Source organism: Pelobates fuscus, chromosome 10 (assembly GCF_036172605.1).
Source record: "Pelobates fuscus isolate aPelFus1 chromosome 10, aPelFus1.pri, whole genome shotgun sequence".
Classification (NCBI taxonomy): Eukaryota; Metazoa; Chordata; class Amphibia; order Anura; family Pelobatidae; genus Pelobates; species Pelobates fuscus.
Window position 1 is genome coordinate 136,998,499 of NC_086326.1, and position 13,901 is coordinate 137,012,399.

The 13,901-nt window shown below is 36.8% G+C and overlaps 1 protein-coding gene across 4 annotated transcripts in view; it reads right to left on the reverse strand.

Annotated features, from left to right (window-relative positions):
- The window catches only part of GRID1 (glutamate ionotropic receptor delta type subunit 1), a 927,065-nt gene that overhangs the window by 257,791 nt on the left and 655,373 nt on the right, over positions 1-13,901 (reverse strand). The window lies entirely within an intron of this gene.

Below are 13,901 nucleotides of genomic sequence, written 5' to 3' on the forward strand. Positions count from 1 at the left end.
GTAATGACGTCACGTGGGCGGTCCTATCTCACTTCCGGGTATCAGTGAAGGGATTCACAACGAAAACGATTGGTAAGTGCACTTATACTTTATGTATTTAAAGACAATATTTTGCTTGTTATAGTAACCTTGAAAAAGACCTGCAGAGGTCGAAACGTCGGTTTTGGGTTTACACCTGGATTAAATAAAACAACAAGATTTTTTCACCAAGTCTTGTGAGTGCATCCTATATTCCTTATCGTGTTATATATATATACAGACCAGATGTCCCCTGCACTTAGGCTATAGGTTTACTTATTGCCGGGTACCAGATATCATGGCCCAATTGTAGAAATACATTCAATTATTATTATTGAATAAAATACACAAATATTCCTTTATTCCATCTTTTAAAGTATTAAAAAGATCAGTGTTGACATTTCAGTTTCAGCTCGGAACTTTCGTCCGGACAAAACCAATTATTGTATTTATATATATAATCCAATCTACACTCTTTTCTATACATATATGGTCATTGCCTCCCAAAAATACACACAGAGATTTAAAATACCAACTGCAATTATTTTAAAGGTTACGTGTTTTTCCATTCAAGGAAACATGAAAGTGAACTATAATTGTGACTATAAGATTTCCCCAAAATGACTACACAGCACCATTAAACAGTGGGGGCATAATCACACCCCTACATTAAACACAACACATTTTTCTTCTGTGCAATCAATCAAATTTAAAGACAAGTCATGTAAAGAATTTAATACACCCACTTCTAACTTTAAAAACAACTTATTGTTGAATGCTCCAGTGAGAACAAGAGGAACATTTACTTTTATTTTATTGTCATTACCCTAAATATAATGGTCACAAATTGTAGAATTTATTTAATGATTTAATGAGCCATTAAGATTTTGGTTACAAAACTATTTAACCTTTTTTTTTTAAAAAAAAATTAAACAGAACAACAATTAAGTAAATTATGTCAATTGATTAAAAACTACATCTCCATATTTTTTATTTTGCCTTGCTATATTAAAAAAAATCAGTTATTTAATTCTGAAATGATTACTGTTAAGGATCTATTTTATATAAATATAAACTATGTACATCTTTCAGAACCAATGATTTGTAAGGATCATATAAAAAATATCTGGGGGTATGCTTACTACTGGTCTTGTAGGGGGTTAAAACATGGAATGAAACTTGTTGGCTCATTAATAACCAGAGTTAAGTGTGTCCAAATACAATGCTCCAGGTACAATTTGCCTTTCAATAACAAAGTATGAGTCCCTCTAATAATGGAAGAATAACGGCAAAGAACAAAGTCAAATAATGTTCACACATATACACATAGACAACACATACTGTCTGTCTAAAAAGATCACTGACTTCATTGCACTTAGTACATTTATAGTTTCAATCTTTGTTCAAATAATGAAAGAGGATGTTACGCAGTTAAATTACTCACTTCATAGTATATATAATTAAAGTAACACTTTAGAGTCAGGAACACAAACATGTATTCCTGACCCTACAGTGTTAAAACCACAATCTAGACCCCTTCACCCTAAATATAGTAAAATCTTACTTTTATTCCAGTCTGCCTCTGCCCCTGATCTGCCCGGTTGGCTGATATCATCAGAAGTGACTATCAGAGCCAATCACAATGCTTCCCCATAGGATTGGCTGAGACAATCAAGTAGGCAGATCATGGGCAGAGCCAGCACAAGCCAAACACAGCCTGGCCAATCACCAACTCCTCATAAAGATGCATTGAATCGATGCATCGGTATGAGGAAAGTTCAGTGTCTCCATGCACAAGGTGGAGACGCTGAATGGCAGCACTGCACATTGTGCAGCACTGCCCCAGGAAGCACATCTAGTAGCCATCTGAGGAGTGGCCAATGTAGGTATTCCCAAGCTGTAATGTTAACACTGCATTTACTCTGAAAAGACAGTTTTTACTGTAATAAGCCTGAAGGGAGTGATTATACTCACCAGAACAAGTACAATAAGCTGTAGTTGTTCTGGTGACTATAATGTCCATTTAAATAGAATAATATATGTTATACTGGACAATGTACATTTTTGCTTACCTATGATATAGCATTAGTATTTTCCATAAGCACCAGAGATGACATATTATGTAAATAGTCTTACTGATAAAGCTTTATCTAAAGTGCTATGATGTAGTTAAAGGAACACTCCAAGAGTCATAACAACTAAAGAATAATGTAGTGGTTGTGGTGACAGGAGTTCCCTGTTGCACTTCCCCCCCTCCTCCACACCCCAATTGTAAGTAGTCAAACCATTTCCAAATGGTCTAACTTCTTACATGGGGTCCGGCATGCTTAGCTCAGAATTGCTAATTGAAGTATCTGTGCAGCAGCTTCCAACAGAAGTAATGGAGGCCGAAAGTGGAGCACGGCAAAAACCCGCAAGAAGTCAAACCGTTCTACCATTATAAATACCATTCAATAGTTTATATTTTTCTGTTGTCTGTTCATTTATTCTCTACAATACCTTGGGATGGTATTGTGCCTATGATTTATAGTAGGAGATTTATCAAGGTAAAAACAAGTGCTTTTTTTAAAGGCAAAATAAGATCTGATCAAGAACTGATTAACATGAAAACCAATAGAATGTCTGCCAACAATAAGCACTTAGAACCAAGCATAGCACTTGCTTTGCCTTAAAGGAATACTCTATGTACCAAAACAACTTTAGCTTAATAAAGCAGTTGGTATGGAGATCGGAGCCCTGCAGTCTCGTTGCTCAATTCTCTGCCATTTAGGAGTTAAGTCACTTTTGTTTCTGTTTATGCAGCCATAGCCACACTTCCCCTGGCTGTCACACAGATTACTTGAAAAAAATGGTTTCATTTTCAATCAGATCTTACAGCACAGTAAGTAACATAGTAAGTAACTTTAGAGTTTAACTTTATTATTTTTTGTAAAGTTAAATTTGTTTTCAACACCCCAAGAATTTGATGCCCTTATTTAGAAAACGATGCATGGTCCTTTTAACCAAATATATCCTATTGATGCAAAAGGAGGTTTGGCACAGAGCCTGATATCCAAACACTTTGGAATACAGTGTTATTTAGTGTAAATTCTTTGTAAAACACTAAGCACACAACTGGGGCAGGTCACTGCACACCGGAACAGTAAGGTATGTCACAGATAGATAGTTGGGATGAATACCTGCCCAAAGGGGTTATAATGCGCAAATAGGAGATATAAAAAAATGTACATCTTTCTTGGCTATGCACGGAGATGTTGCACGCTATTTTTATCTGAAGTGCTTCAGGCATTTTGAAGAATAATATGTTGAGAACAGATTTTTTTACATATGCAGGGACACAAAACAAAATGTTAGGTCATCGTCTGTTTTGTATCGAATTGTATAGGTAGTCAATTCTATTTTGTCAATGTAGACAATAAAGTCTAATCAAATGTTATTAAATGGAGATAATAGATACAATTCAAGCTTCCTCTTCGCAAAGGAACATTTTGGCCTTTTCAGACAAAATACTTCAAACTATTCAAGCCTTGATAAAATGGTAAACATTACAGCAGCGTCATGGTTTACGAAAAATACAGGCATATTCATCCGGACAACCAAAACACATGCACAGCTTAACAAAAGACGCACTTGAGCTGCGGTCCCATAATGGCTGCAATTAGAAGTTACCTCTGTAGATCTAAGTAGGTGGAATGCAAGGAGAAGTCAAACTCATCTAGATGCTAGTTTGGATTTGTAGGATTTTTCAGCAAATTTAATACTTCTTCTGTAAGCCTAGCTTGCAAACAATTTTTTGAATTATTTATAAAAAAAACACAATCTACATGACTGCACTCAATACAAGCCCAATACAAAGGATCACGACTGTAAAAATAAAAATAAATAAGATTTTGCTACATTTTTTGTGCAGGATATAAAGGAACTTGTTTTATCTAATTAGCACAAAATGAACACTTAAAGGAACACTATAGCGTATGTGTATTCTTATCGTTATAGTGCCCTGTTGACTGTTTCGGTGACTGGCCAAAATATTGATTTTTACTTACCTTTTCTCCTTCATAGCATCGATCTCCATGGGAAGCTCCATCACCTTAGCTAAAATCATCATAATCGATAATCTCAGTCAATCCAATTTTTTTTTTCCATGGGAATTTAGATGAAGTGGTTTGGGTGTCTATATTGTCCCTTTAAATACTTCCCATGTTTAGCAATAAAAGATGATCAATACATCTCAACTTTGTGGACTTGTCCAACAGTTTGTACTCCACCCAGTTTGCCGACATCCTTTGTTACACAGGAATTCTGAGGTTTTTAACATGATTCAATTCTACGCCTCCAAGAGTTGACTATAAATAAACTAACATTTTTTTCTGAGCATTTAAGTAGAACATCAGGCATTATTATCGTTCATCTCTTTCAGCATTAGGCATATTGATAAAAAGCACAAGGGAAATGCTAGAAGCTTGCATTAATTTGGAGACGGAAAAATCTGTTGTGATTAGTATTTCCAATGCTGGCGACTTGCCTCTGCTTGCTATTCACATTGTTTATGTTGACAGCTCGCTTGGACGCAGCATGTGGCAGTGCTAACCCCAGCTTATCATAATGATGGTTTTTCAATGCCAGAATAGCTGACAGAGGTCTCTACACCATAATGAACTTTCAAGCGCAAGATGCTAAAAATCTCATTTCTGTCTTGTTCAAAGAGCATGTTAAACGCTAATTTATTTTCATTGTAATCTAAACCACAGTATGGTTATAGAGAACTGTCCCATCTATCTGTAGGACGTTCATGTTAGGTTTGGCAGGTAGGCCTAGTTAATGTCAAAAGGTTGGACAAGACCTACGAGAAGTATTCATGCTCTTTCTCCTCCTTTAATGGGCTTGGGAAACCCATCAATTGTTTTTATATGACGACATTCAGGACTGTTCATTAAAGTGAGCATCCAAAGTAAATTTCAAATTTAAGGTCAAAATAACCAAACTAGAAATATTCTCTAAGTTAGCTATGCTTTCATTTTTGACCTTCAATTTTAAATTCACTTTGAATTCTCACTTCAGTAATTAACCCAGAGAGTGTTGTTTTGAAGAATCTCAACATACCAAACACTCAGATTTAAAGGAATAATATAGTGTTAAGAATATAAACCTGTATTCTTAACACTATGGTTCCCTCTGCCTCTCCCCTAACCTCGTGCTCGTTGGTCAATAGATGTTAAAACCTTTATTTACTCAAACAGTGTTCCCTGCAGGGTCAGCCCTCAGTGGACTGGCCTGCATGATGGAAAGGAAGCCTGACATGCCTTGAACTCATGAGGACCCGCCCCCTTTCTGGGCCTGTCTGCCTTTTTGGGGACGGGGATAGTAACATAATCGTGTCACTGGTCCACCCCCCTTTACCTCCCTCCCACCGGTGTCCCGATGCCAAAGGTAGAACTTATATTCAGTCACTAGGATTATCTTTTGTGTATTAACAAAACAAAAACATGAATCGCATTAATATATGTTTTGAATAATTACACTAATTTAATTTTTCATTTTCTATCCGGCACAGCATTACTAATAATTATTTGAATGTTTAAAATTTGTAAATTGTCAAAGGAACACTCCAGTATGTACTATTTCTCTCAATGTCCAATGCTGCAAAACCCCTTCCTTATATTGCAGCAGTTTCATGTACAACATTGAACAGACCAACTTCGTGGGTTAAGCTATTGGAAAGTAGTTTAACTTCTGAAGGTAAGACAGTGACCTGACACTCCTGCACCCATAACAAATTCAATGAGTTAATATTGATATGAGGCAGAAGGTACACTCCAGACTCCTAAAGCACATCAACTTGCTGAGATGCTTTATGTATCAAGAGTGTATCTTTTTTTTTTTTTTTTTTTTTTTTAAAGTGTGGATTTCAATCAAAATTGGCAGTATTATAAAATAACCTTGTTACACCCACCTGGCTGTCAATCAAATAACAGGTCTTGTTACTTCCTGGTTTGGTTAGTTCAGTGGAGCTAAATTCAAGATGCAGAAATTGCCTAGTACACCTGTTTTGTAAAGACGTCTCATTAAGCTGCATTGGAAAGTCTGTGATTGGACAGTCAGAGAAAGTCTGGGAGGGGCTGGAAGGGGAGCACTTGCAAAGGCTGCAGACAAGATCTTCAGCTTTTGCAAACTGTTTTTATATATGCCTTCATTGAAAAAAAACGCATAATTAAATGTATGCAGGTTTTCATTGGGGTATATCCAATAAACATTTTTTTTATTATTTATTTTCGGTCAGTATAGCGTCCCTTTAATGTACACTTATCAATTATTAAGTAGCATGGTAAAAAACAAGTGCACAAAACCATTCTTTAGAAACATCACATAGAAATTAAAGGAACAATACATAAATTGGATTTTAAAGTGCTATTCTGATATGCTAAACAGTAATATTTAATATTCTTCTTGCAAACATTTCAGTAGAAGCGAAGACTTGTAAAGTAGGGGTGTTTAAAATGAAGATCTCCAGATGTCATAGAACTACAACTCCCACGATGCTTTGCGTGCATTTGGAATTCCTTTAGAATGCAAAGCATCATGGGAGCTGTAGTTTTAAAACATCTGGGAATCTCCTTTTTGGGCACCTCGGTTGTAAAGGTTTCAGATAAGAGAATTGCAGGTTTTGCAATCCATTTTAAGATATTCCATTCTCTCCAATCAAAAAAAGCGAAACTGAAAGCAGGCACGTTTTCATTGGGGTGTATCTACTACAGAAGGATTTCTGTTTATTTTATATTTGGGTAATGAACTGTACCTTTAAGGTGAAAATAACCAAACTGGAAACATTCTCAAAGTCAGCTAGGCTTTCAGTTCTGCTACTCTGGACTTACATTTAAAATTCACTTTATTTGAATCTTATCTTTAAGTGACTTTTGCATCTGTATAATTTTTCATACCAACATTTTATTATTGATCTAAAGGGTTAATACTCCCAGCATAGTGATCTAGCTGGCTACTGTTTCATGTTTTAAATTTTTGAATGTTTATTATATTATGGTGCTTTAGGATGTTTTATTTTTCTTATTCCATTACTTAGTTTTGGTCGCAACGTTTGCAGCTCTGGGCTGGTTTACACAAATAAACTTAAATTTGTTTCTTTGCTTCGATCATCATCTAAGGCCTGTGAGTTCCTTTTCTGGAGCTCTGTGTTCTCTGATCTCTCGTTCATTCAGTACATCAAATCAATCTCAAATCCAACTAGTTTGACCATAAAAGCCTACCTTCTATCTGCTACTTCCTAATATTAGATGAATTTTCTCCGACCTTAATTCCCGCAACTAGCTCCCAATTTGTCTTACTTAAACTGCATTCTTACAATCCACCCAGACTGCCCCCTTACAGTTGGTAATTCTCTAGGAAGGCATATCAACTCAGCAATTAATTTGCTTCCTTTGTCATATTGCTCTTTTGTCTTCATTAATTCAATGCTACCCCTTCTCCTTCACTCCACTCATTTACAATTTATCAACTGAGATGTTAATATGCGTCAGCTTTGGTGACCCACCATTTTTTCTTTAAAGGGTTACTCCAACCAAGAATCAGTGTTTTCATAACACTTTCGTTTTAGTTAAAGTAACTCTTTATGTGGTGATCTCACCCCCCAAACATAAAATTAAGTAAATAAAGATTAAATCGTAACCTCTGTTCCATTGCCAAGTCCAAGTTCTTCTAACAGCCACTTCCTAATTGCCTGATGTCACTAGCACTTGCGGGAGGGTGAGGGACGGCAGTAAGTGCGGTCTGAGTGGAGGACAGAGGCAACATGGAGTAGGGTGAAGGAATAATGACACCATTTCTGTCTGGGGTCAGGATACTGGTGTTTTATGCTAGTTTTGCACAGAATTCCCATTACCCAGATAAGAGGTTAATCTCTGCATGTACAAAACTGCCTATACAAACTCCAGGCACCATGAGTACTTCATATCACTAAAGTGATCATGGTTTTTGGAGTTACCCAATAGGCACCTAAATTACTTTAGCTAAATAAAGAAGTTTTAGTGTATAGATCATTCCCTTGCAATTTCACTGCTCAATTCACTGTCATTTAGGAGTTAAATCACTTTGTTTCTGTTTATGCAGCCCTAGCCACACCTCCCCTGGCTATGATTGACAGAGCCTGCATGAAATAAAAACTGGTTTCACTTGCAAAAAGATGTAATTTACCTTAAATAATTGTATCTCAATCTCTAAATTGAACTTTAATCACATACAGGAGGCTCTTGCAGGGTCTAGCAAGCTATTAACATAGCAGGGGATAAGAAAATCTTAATTAAACAGAACTTGCAATAAAGAAAGCCTAAATAGAGCTCTCTTTACAGGAAGTGTTTATGGAAGGCTGTGCAAGTCACATGCAGGGAGGTGTGACTAGGGTTCATAAACAAAGGGATTTAACTCCTAAATGGCAGAGGATTGAGCAGTGAGGCTGCAGGGGCATGTTCTATACACCAAAACTGCTTCATTATGCTAAAGTTGTTCAGGTGACTATAGTGTCCATTTAAATAACAAATATTCACTATTATCTGTGGTATATTTGTCCCCTTAGTTCTATCCTATTATAAACTCATTTGATCCGGGCCCTCGCGGTTCATGTAGGTCAAATTTGTATTGTTAGAAGTTTATTTCTCTGTTTTGTCCACTAATTGTACAACATCACATGTTGGTGTTTTATAAATGATAATGAAAATAATCTATATTCTCTTTGTTGCAGCAAAGTTAACTCTTATATTTCTTTTAAATCAATGTGTGTTGGAGATACATTTATGTACATATCCAAAAGTACCTGAATTAAAAAATCATCGCAAATAATCACATTACCCGCTATAGCACAAAAAAAGTTTATACCCCAGCTGTTCGGCATTATTAAAGGAAATACCTCACAGTAGTTTCTACGTACCGCTAAATTTAATCTGGAATTTGTACATTTTCCTTTGTGAAAATGTGATATTTTCATAGAGAACTTAATAAAACTAAAGCATTTTATTCTCAAGAGTAAACAGTCTGGCCAGATAACTGGAAATCCTGAGAAAGTCAAGTTCAAGTTAATTTCCTGAAACAATCTGACCCCGGGGCCACAGCAACCGCTAACAAGAAAAAGAAGATTTTAAAATAACTCCCGTTCAAAAACCTGGAACGGAAATTCTCAAGGTTATCCAAAGCCAATGAAAGAGCATAGGCAAGCGATCAACATAATTGCCAATGTGAAAATAACAAATGCATGTTTTCAGCAGTTCAAATTAAAGATAACTTTATTTGGATGCAAATACAGGCATTTAGCATTTTGTAAAATTGCATTTTTTTCCTAGATACCAAACGTCACAAAAGGACGCTGTGAGTTAACATGATATCGTCTTTTGTTATCGACAAGGTACCAGTATAGTGACTTCTTGTTATTGAATTGCATGGAATTATACTTCTATTATATCAATGGTCAAATCATGTTTGATGATTATGTACTAAGTGGTGGATTATGTAAAGAGTGCATTATTTTTTATATTCAAAAAGCCACTACTCTAAAACATACCAGTAACAGAGGAGAGGTCAAGACACTCTAATTACTTCAGGCATGTTTATTTGAACATAAGAAACACTGCAGTGTTTTGACCCGAGATTGGGTTTTTGTCGAGCTTGACAAAGACCCAATCTAGGGTTGAAACTTTACAGTTTACCTTCATGTTAAAATAAACATGCCTGACATTATTGGAGCGCCTGAACCTCTTCTCTGTTATGGAGTTTATCATTGGTGGGCTTGTGCTGGACCATGGTCTCGTTTAGTATCCTTGACTTATGTGAATTGAGTGCAGTTCCTATTGGTATATTTTAATACTCTGAAACATGTCTAGGGCTGTCCGAGATCATAGGAAGACCCCTTTTAATAAAATAATTGAAAAGGAAACTGAGAAGAAAGAAACAGCAAACACTATCTTCCTAGCTCTCTGTTTGCATATCACCATCACCAGACAAGGACATATAGTCAATGAAATTAAAGGATCTCACACCTTAATCCTTAACCCAGCAGAAAGATATTTATCATTTAAATGAAGTAACACCATACCATAGTACCATGGTACCATAGTAAAAAAAACAAAAACCTTAAAACCCCACTAAAAGTTTTTCCAACTGTGTGTCTTGCTTAGCCTCCCAGCCACCGTTTGTGTATTTAAATGTTGCTAAATAAAGGATTACAGTGGCCATCTGTCTCGCCATTGGCCAACACTTCATTGAAACCTTTATTGCATATCAATGCTGCTATTAACCATTGTCCATAGCCATTGCCTTGGAAACACATTTGCTTAACTAGAGCCGTAATTCATATTGAAGAAATAATATAAATAGTTAAAGATACATTCTCTATCTATTTTCTACTGACCCACCAAATGTGCATTACATTGCATGTCAACAAGCTCTCTAACTGTAAAATTAACTCCCTGACTCATTCTTCAAGTGGAATATAATCAACATAAAGATATATTTAGCAAAATACTTTAGACTCCCCCTAATGTTAAAGAAGACTATCATTACAATAAAGTTGTCGAGGGAAGTGAATAATATTTGGCTCTTCAAACCACTGGGGATTCAATGATTTAGCAAACGGATACATATCTGGGTCAAGAACCAGGGGTTAAGAACTACTACTAATGGTTTAGTGGAAATTGCTGCATTATCATAGTTACATAGTTACATAGTTACATAGCTGAAAAGAGACTTGAGTCCATCAAGTTCAGCCTTCCACACATATGTTTTTGCTGTTGATCCAAAAAGAAGGCAAAAAATCCCAGTCTGAAGCAAATCCAATTTTGCAACAAACTAGGAAAAATTCCTTCTTGACCCCAAAATGGCAGTCAGATGTCTCCTTGGATCAAGCAGCTATTACTCCACTAATTAGAAATTATATCCCTGTATGTTATGTTTTTGTAAGTATTTATCCAATTGCTGTTTAAACATCTGTATGGACTCTGATAAAACCACCTCTTCAGGCAGAGAGTTTCACATCCGTATAGTTCTTACTGTAAAAATAAGCCTGTTCTTTGCCTTAGATAAAATCTCCTTTCTTCCAGTCTAAATGTGTGACCTTGTGTCATATGTATAGCCATGTTTATAAATAGATGTCCAGATAATGGCTTGTATAGGCCCAAATATATTTGTGTAATGTTATCATATCCCCTCTGAGATGCAGTTTTACAAACTAAATAGATTTACATTTGATCAATTTTGTAACTCGTCTCTGCACTTTTTCTAGTGCCATGATAGCCTTCTTTAGAACAGGTGCCCAAAATTGCACTATATATATATATATATATATATATACATATACATATATACAATAAACAATACACAAGATCCAGCGCACTCTCCTATCTACTAAACAGCAACTTCAATGTTGACAGATTTTATTAGTTTTTAAAAGGTTTTTTTAAAAACACCTTATCTAGGCAAAAAATAATGGGGATTTAGTTACATTATATGATCATACATTGCACAAGCCTGCCACAACGTCAATGTACCCCATCTTTGGCAGGTCCTACTCTCACAGTCCAATGTCTGCTCTTATGAGATTAACCCACTTACTTGGGAAAAAAATTCCATCTGAGGCTCTCTGCAGTACAAGGCTAAATAGGGACCTGAGATGAGGCACCTGTGACAGGGAGGGGTGCAAAACCAAGGAGTTGGCTAGACTCCCAAATATATACATATGGAACATGGGGGGATGGCTGCACTCACCTGAACATGCTTAAATGGGGTGCTGCTGGGGGCCATATTATACAATAAACAATACACAAGATCCAGCGCACTCTCCTATCTACTAAACAGCAACTTCAATGTTGACAGATTTTATTAGTTTTTAAAAGGTTTTTTTAAAAACACCTTATCTAGGCAAAAAATAATGGGGATTTAGTTACATTATATGATCATACATTGCACAAGCCTGCCACAACGTCAATGTACCCCATCTTTGGCAGGTCCTACTCTCACAGTCCAATGTCTGCTCTTATGAGATTAACCCACTTACTTGGGAAAAAAATTCCATCTGAGGCTCTCTGCAGTACAAGGCTAAATAGGGACCTGAGATGAGGCACCTGTGACAGGGAGGGGTGCAAAACCAAGGAGTTGGCTAGACTCCCAAATATATACATATGGAACATGGGGGGATGGCTGCACTCACCTGAACATGCTTAAATGGGGTGCTGCTGGGGGCCATATTATACAATAAACAATACACAAGATCCAGCGCACTCTCCTATCTACTAAACAGCAACTTCAATGTTGACAGATTTTATTAGTTTTTAAAAGGTTTTTTTAAAAACACCTTATCTAGGCAAAAAATAATGGGGATTTAGTTACATTATATGATCATACATTGCACAAGCCTGCCACAACGTCAATGTACCCCATCTTTGGCAGGTCCTACTCTCACAGTCCAATGTCTGCTCTTATGAGATTAACCCACTTACTTGGGAAAAAAATTCCATCTGAGGCTCTCTGCAGTACAAGGCTAAATAGGGACCTGAGATGAGGCACCTGTGACAGGGAGGGGTGCAAAACCAAGGAGTTGGCTAGACTCCCAAATATATACATATGGAACATGGGGGGATGGCTGCACTCACCTGAACATGCTTAAATGGGGTGCTGCTGGGGGCCATATTATACAATAAACAATACACAAGATCCAGCGCACTCTCCTATCTACTAAACAGCAACTTCAATGTTGACAGATTTTATTAGTTTTTAAAAGGTTTTTTTAAAAACACCTTATCTAGGCAAAAAATAATGGGGATTTAGTTACATTATATGATCATACATTGCACAAGCCTGCCACAACGTCAATGTACCCCATCTTTGGCAGGTCCTACTCTCACAGTCCAATGTCTGCTCTTATGAGATTAACCCACTTACTTGGGAAAAAAATTCCATCTGAGGCTCTCTACAGTACAAGGCTAAATAGGGACCTGAGATGAGGCACCTGTGACAGGGAGGGGTGCAAAACCAAGGAGTTGGCTAGACTCCCAAATATATACATATGGAACATGGGGGGATGGCTGCACTCACCTGAACATGCTTAAATGGGGTGCTGCTGGGGGCCATATTATACAATAAACAATACACAAGATCCAGCGCACTCTCCTATCTACTAAACAGCAACTTCAATGTTGACAGATTTTATTAGTTTTTAAAAGGTTTTTTTAAAAACACCTTATCTAGGCAAAAAATAATGGGGATTTAGTTACATTATATGATCATACATTGCACAAGCCTGCCACAACGTCAATGTACCCCATCTTTGGCAGGTCCTACTCTCACAGTCCAATGTCTGCTCTTATGAGATTAACCCACTTACTTGGGAAAAAAATTCCATCTGAGGCTCTCTGCAGTACAAGGCTAAATAGGGACCTGAGATGAGGCACCTGTGACAGGGAGGGGTGCAAAACCAAGGAGTTGGCTAGACTCCCAAATATATACATATGGAACATGGGGGGATGGCTGCACTCACCTGAACATGCTTAAATGGGGTGCTGCTGGGGGCCATATTATACAATAAACAATACACAAGATCCAGCGCACTCTCCTATCTACTAAACAGCAACTTCAATGTTGACAGATTTTATTAGTTTTTAAAAGGTTTTTTTAAAAACACCTTATCTAGGCAAAAAATAATGGGGATTTAGTTACATTATATGATCATACATTGCACAAGCCTGCCACAACGTCAATGTACCCCATCTTTGGCAGGTCCTACTCTCACAGTCCAATGTCTGCTCTTATGAGATTAACCCACTTACTTGGGAAAAAAATTCCATCTGAGGCTCTCTGCAGTACAAGGCTAAATAGGGACCTGAGATGAGGCA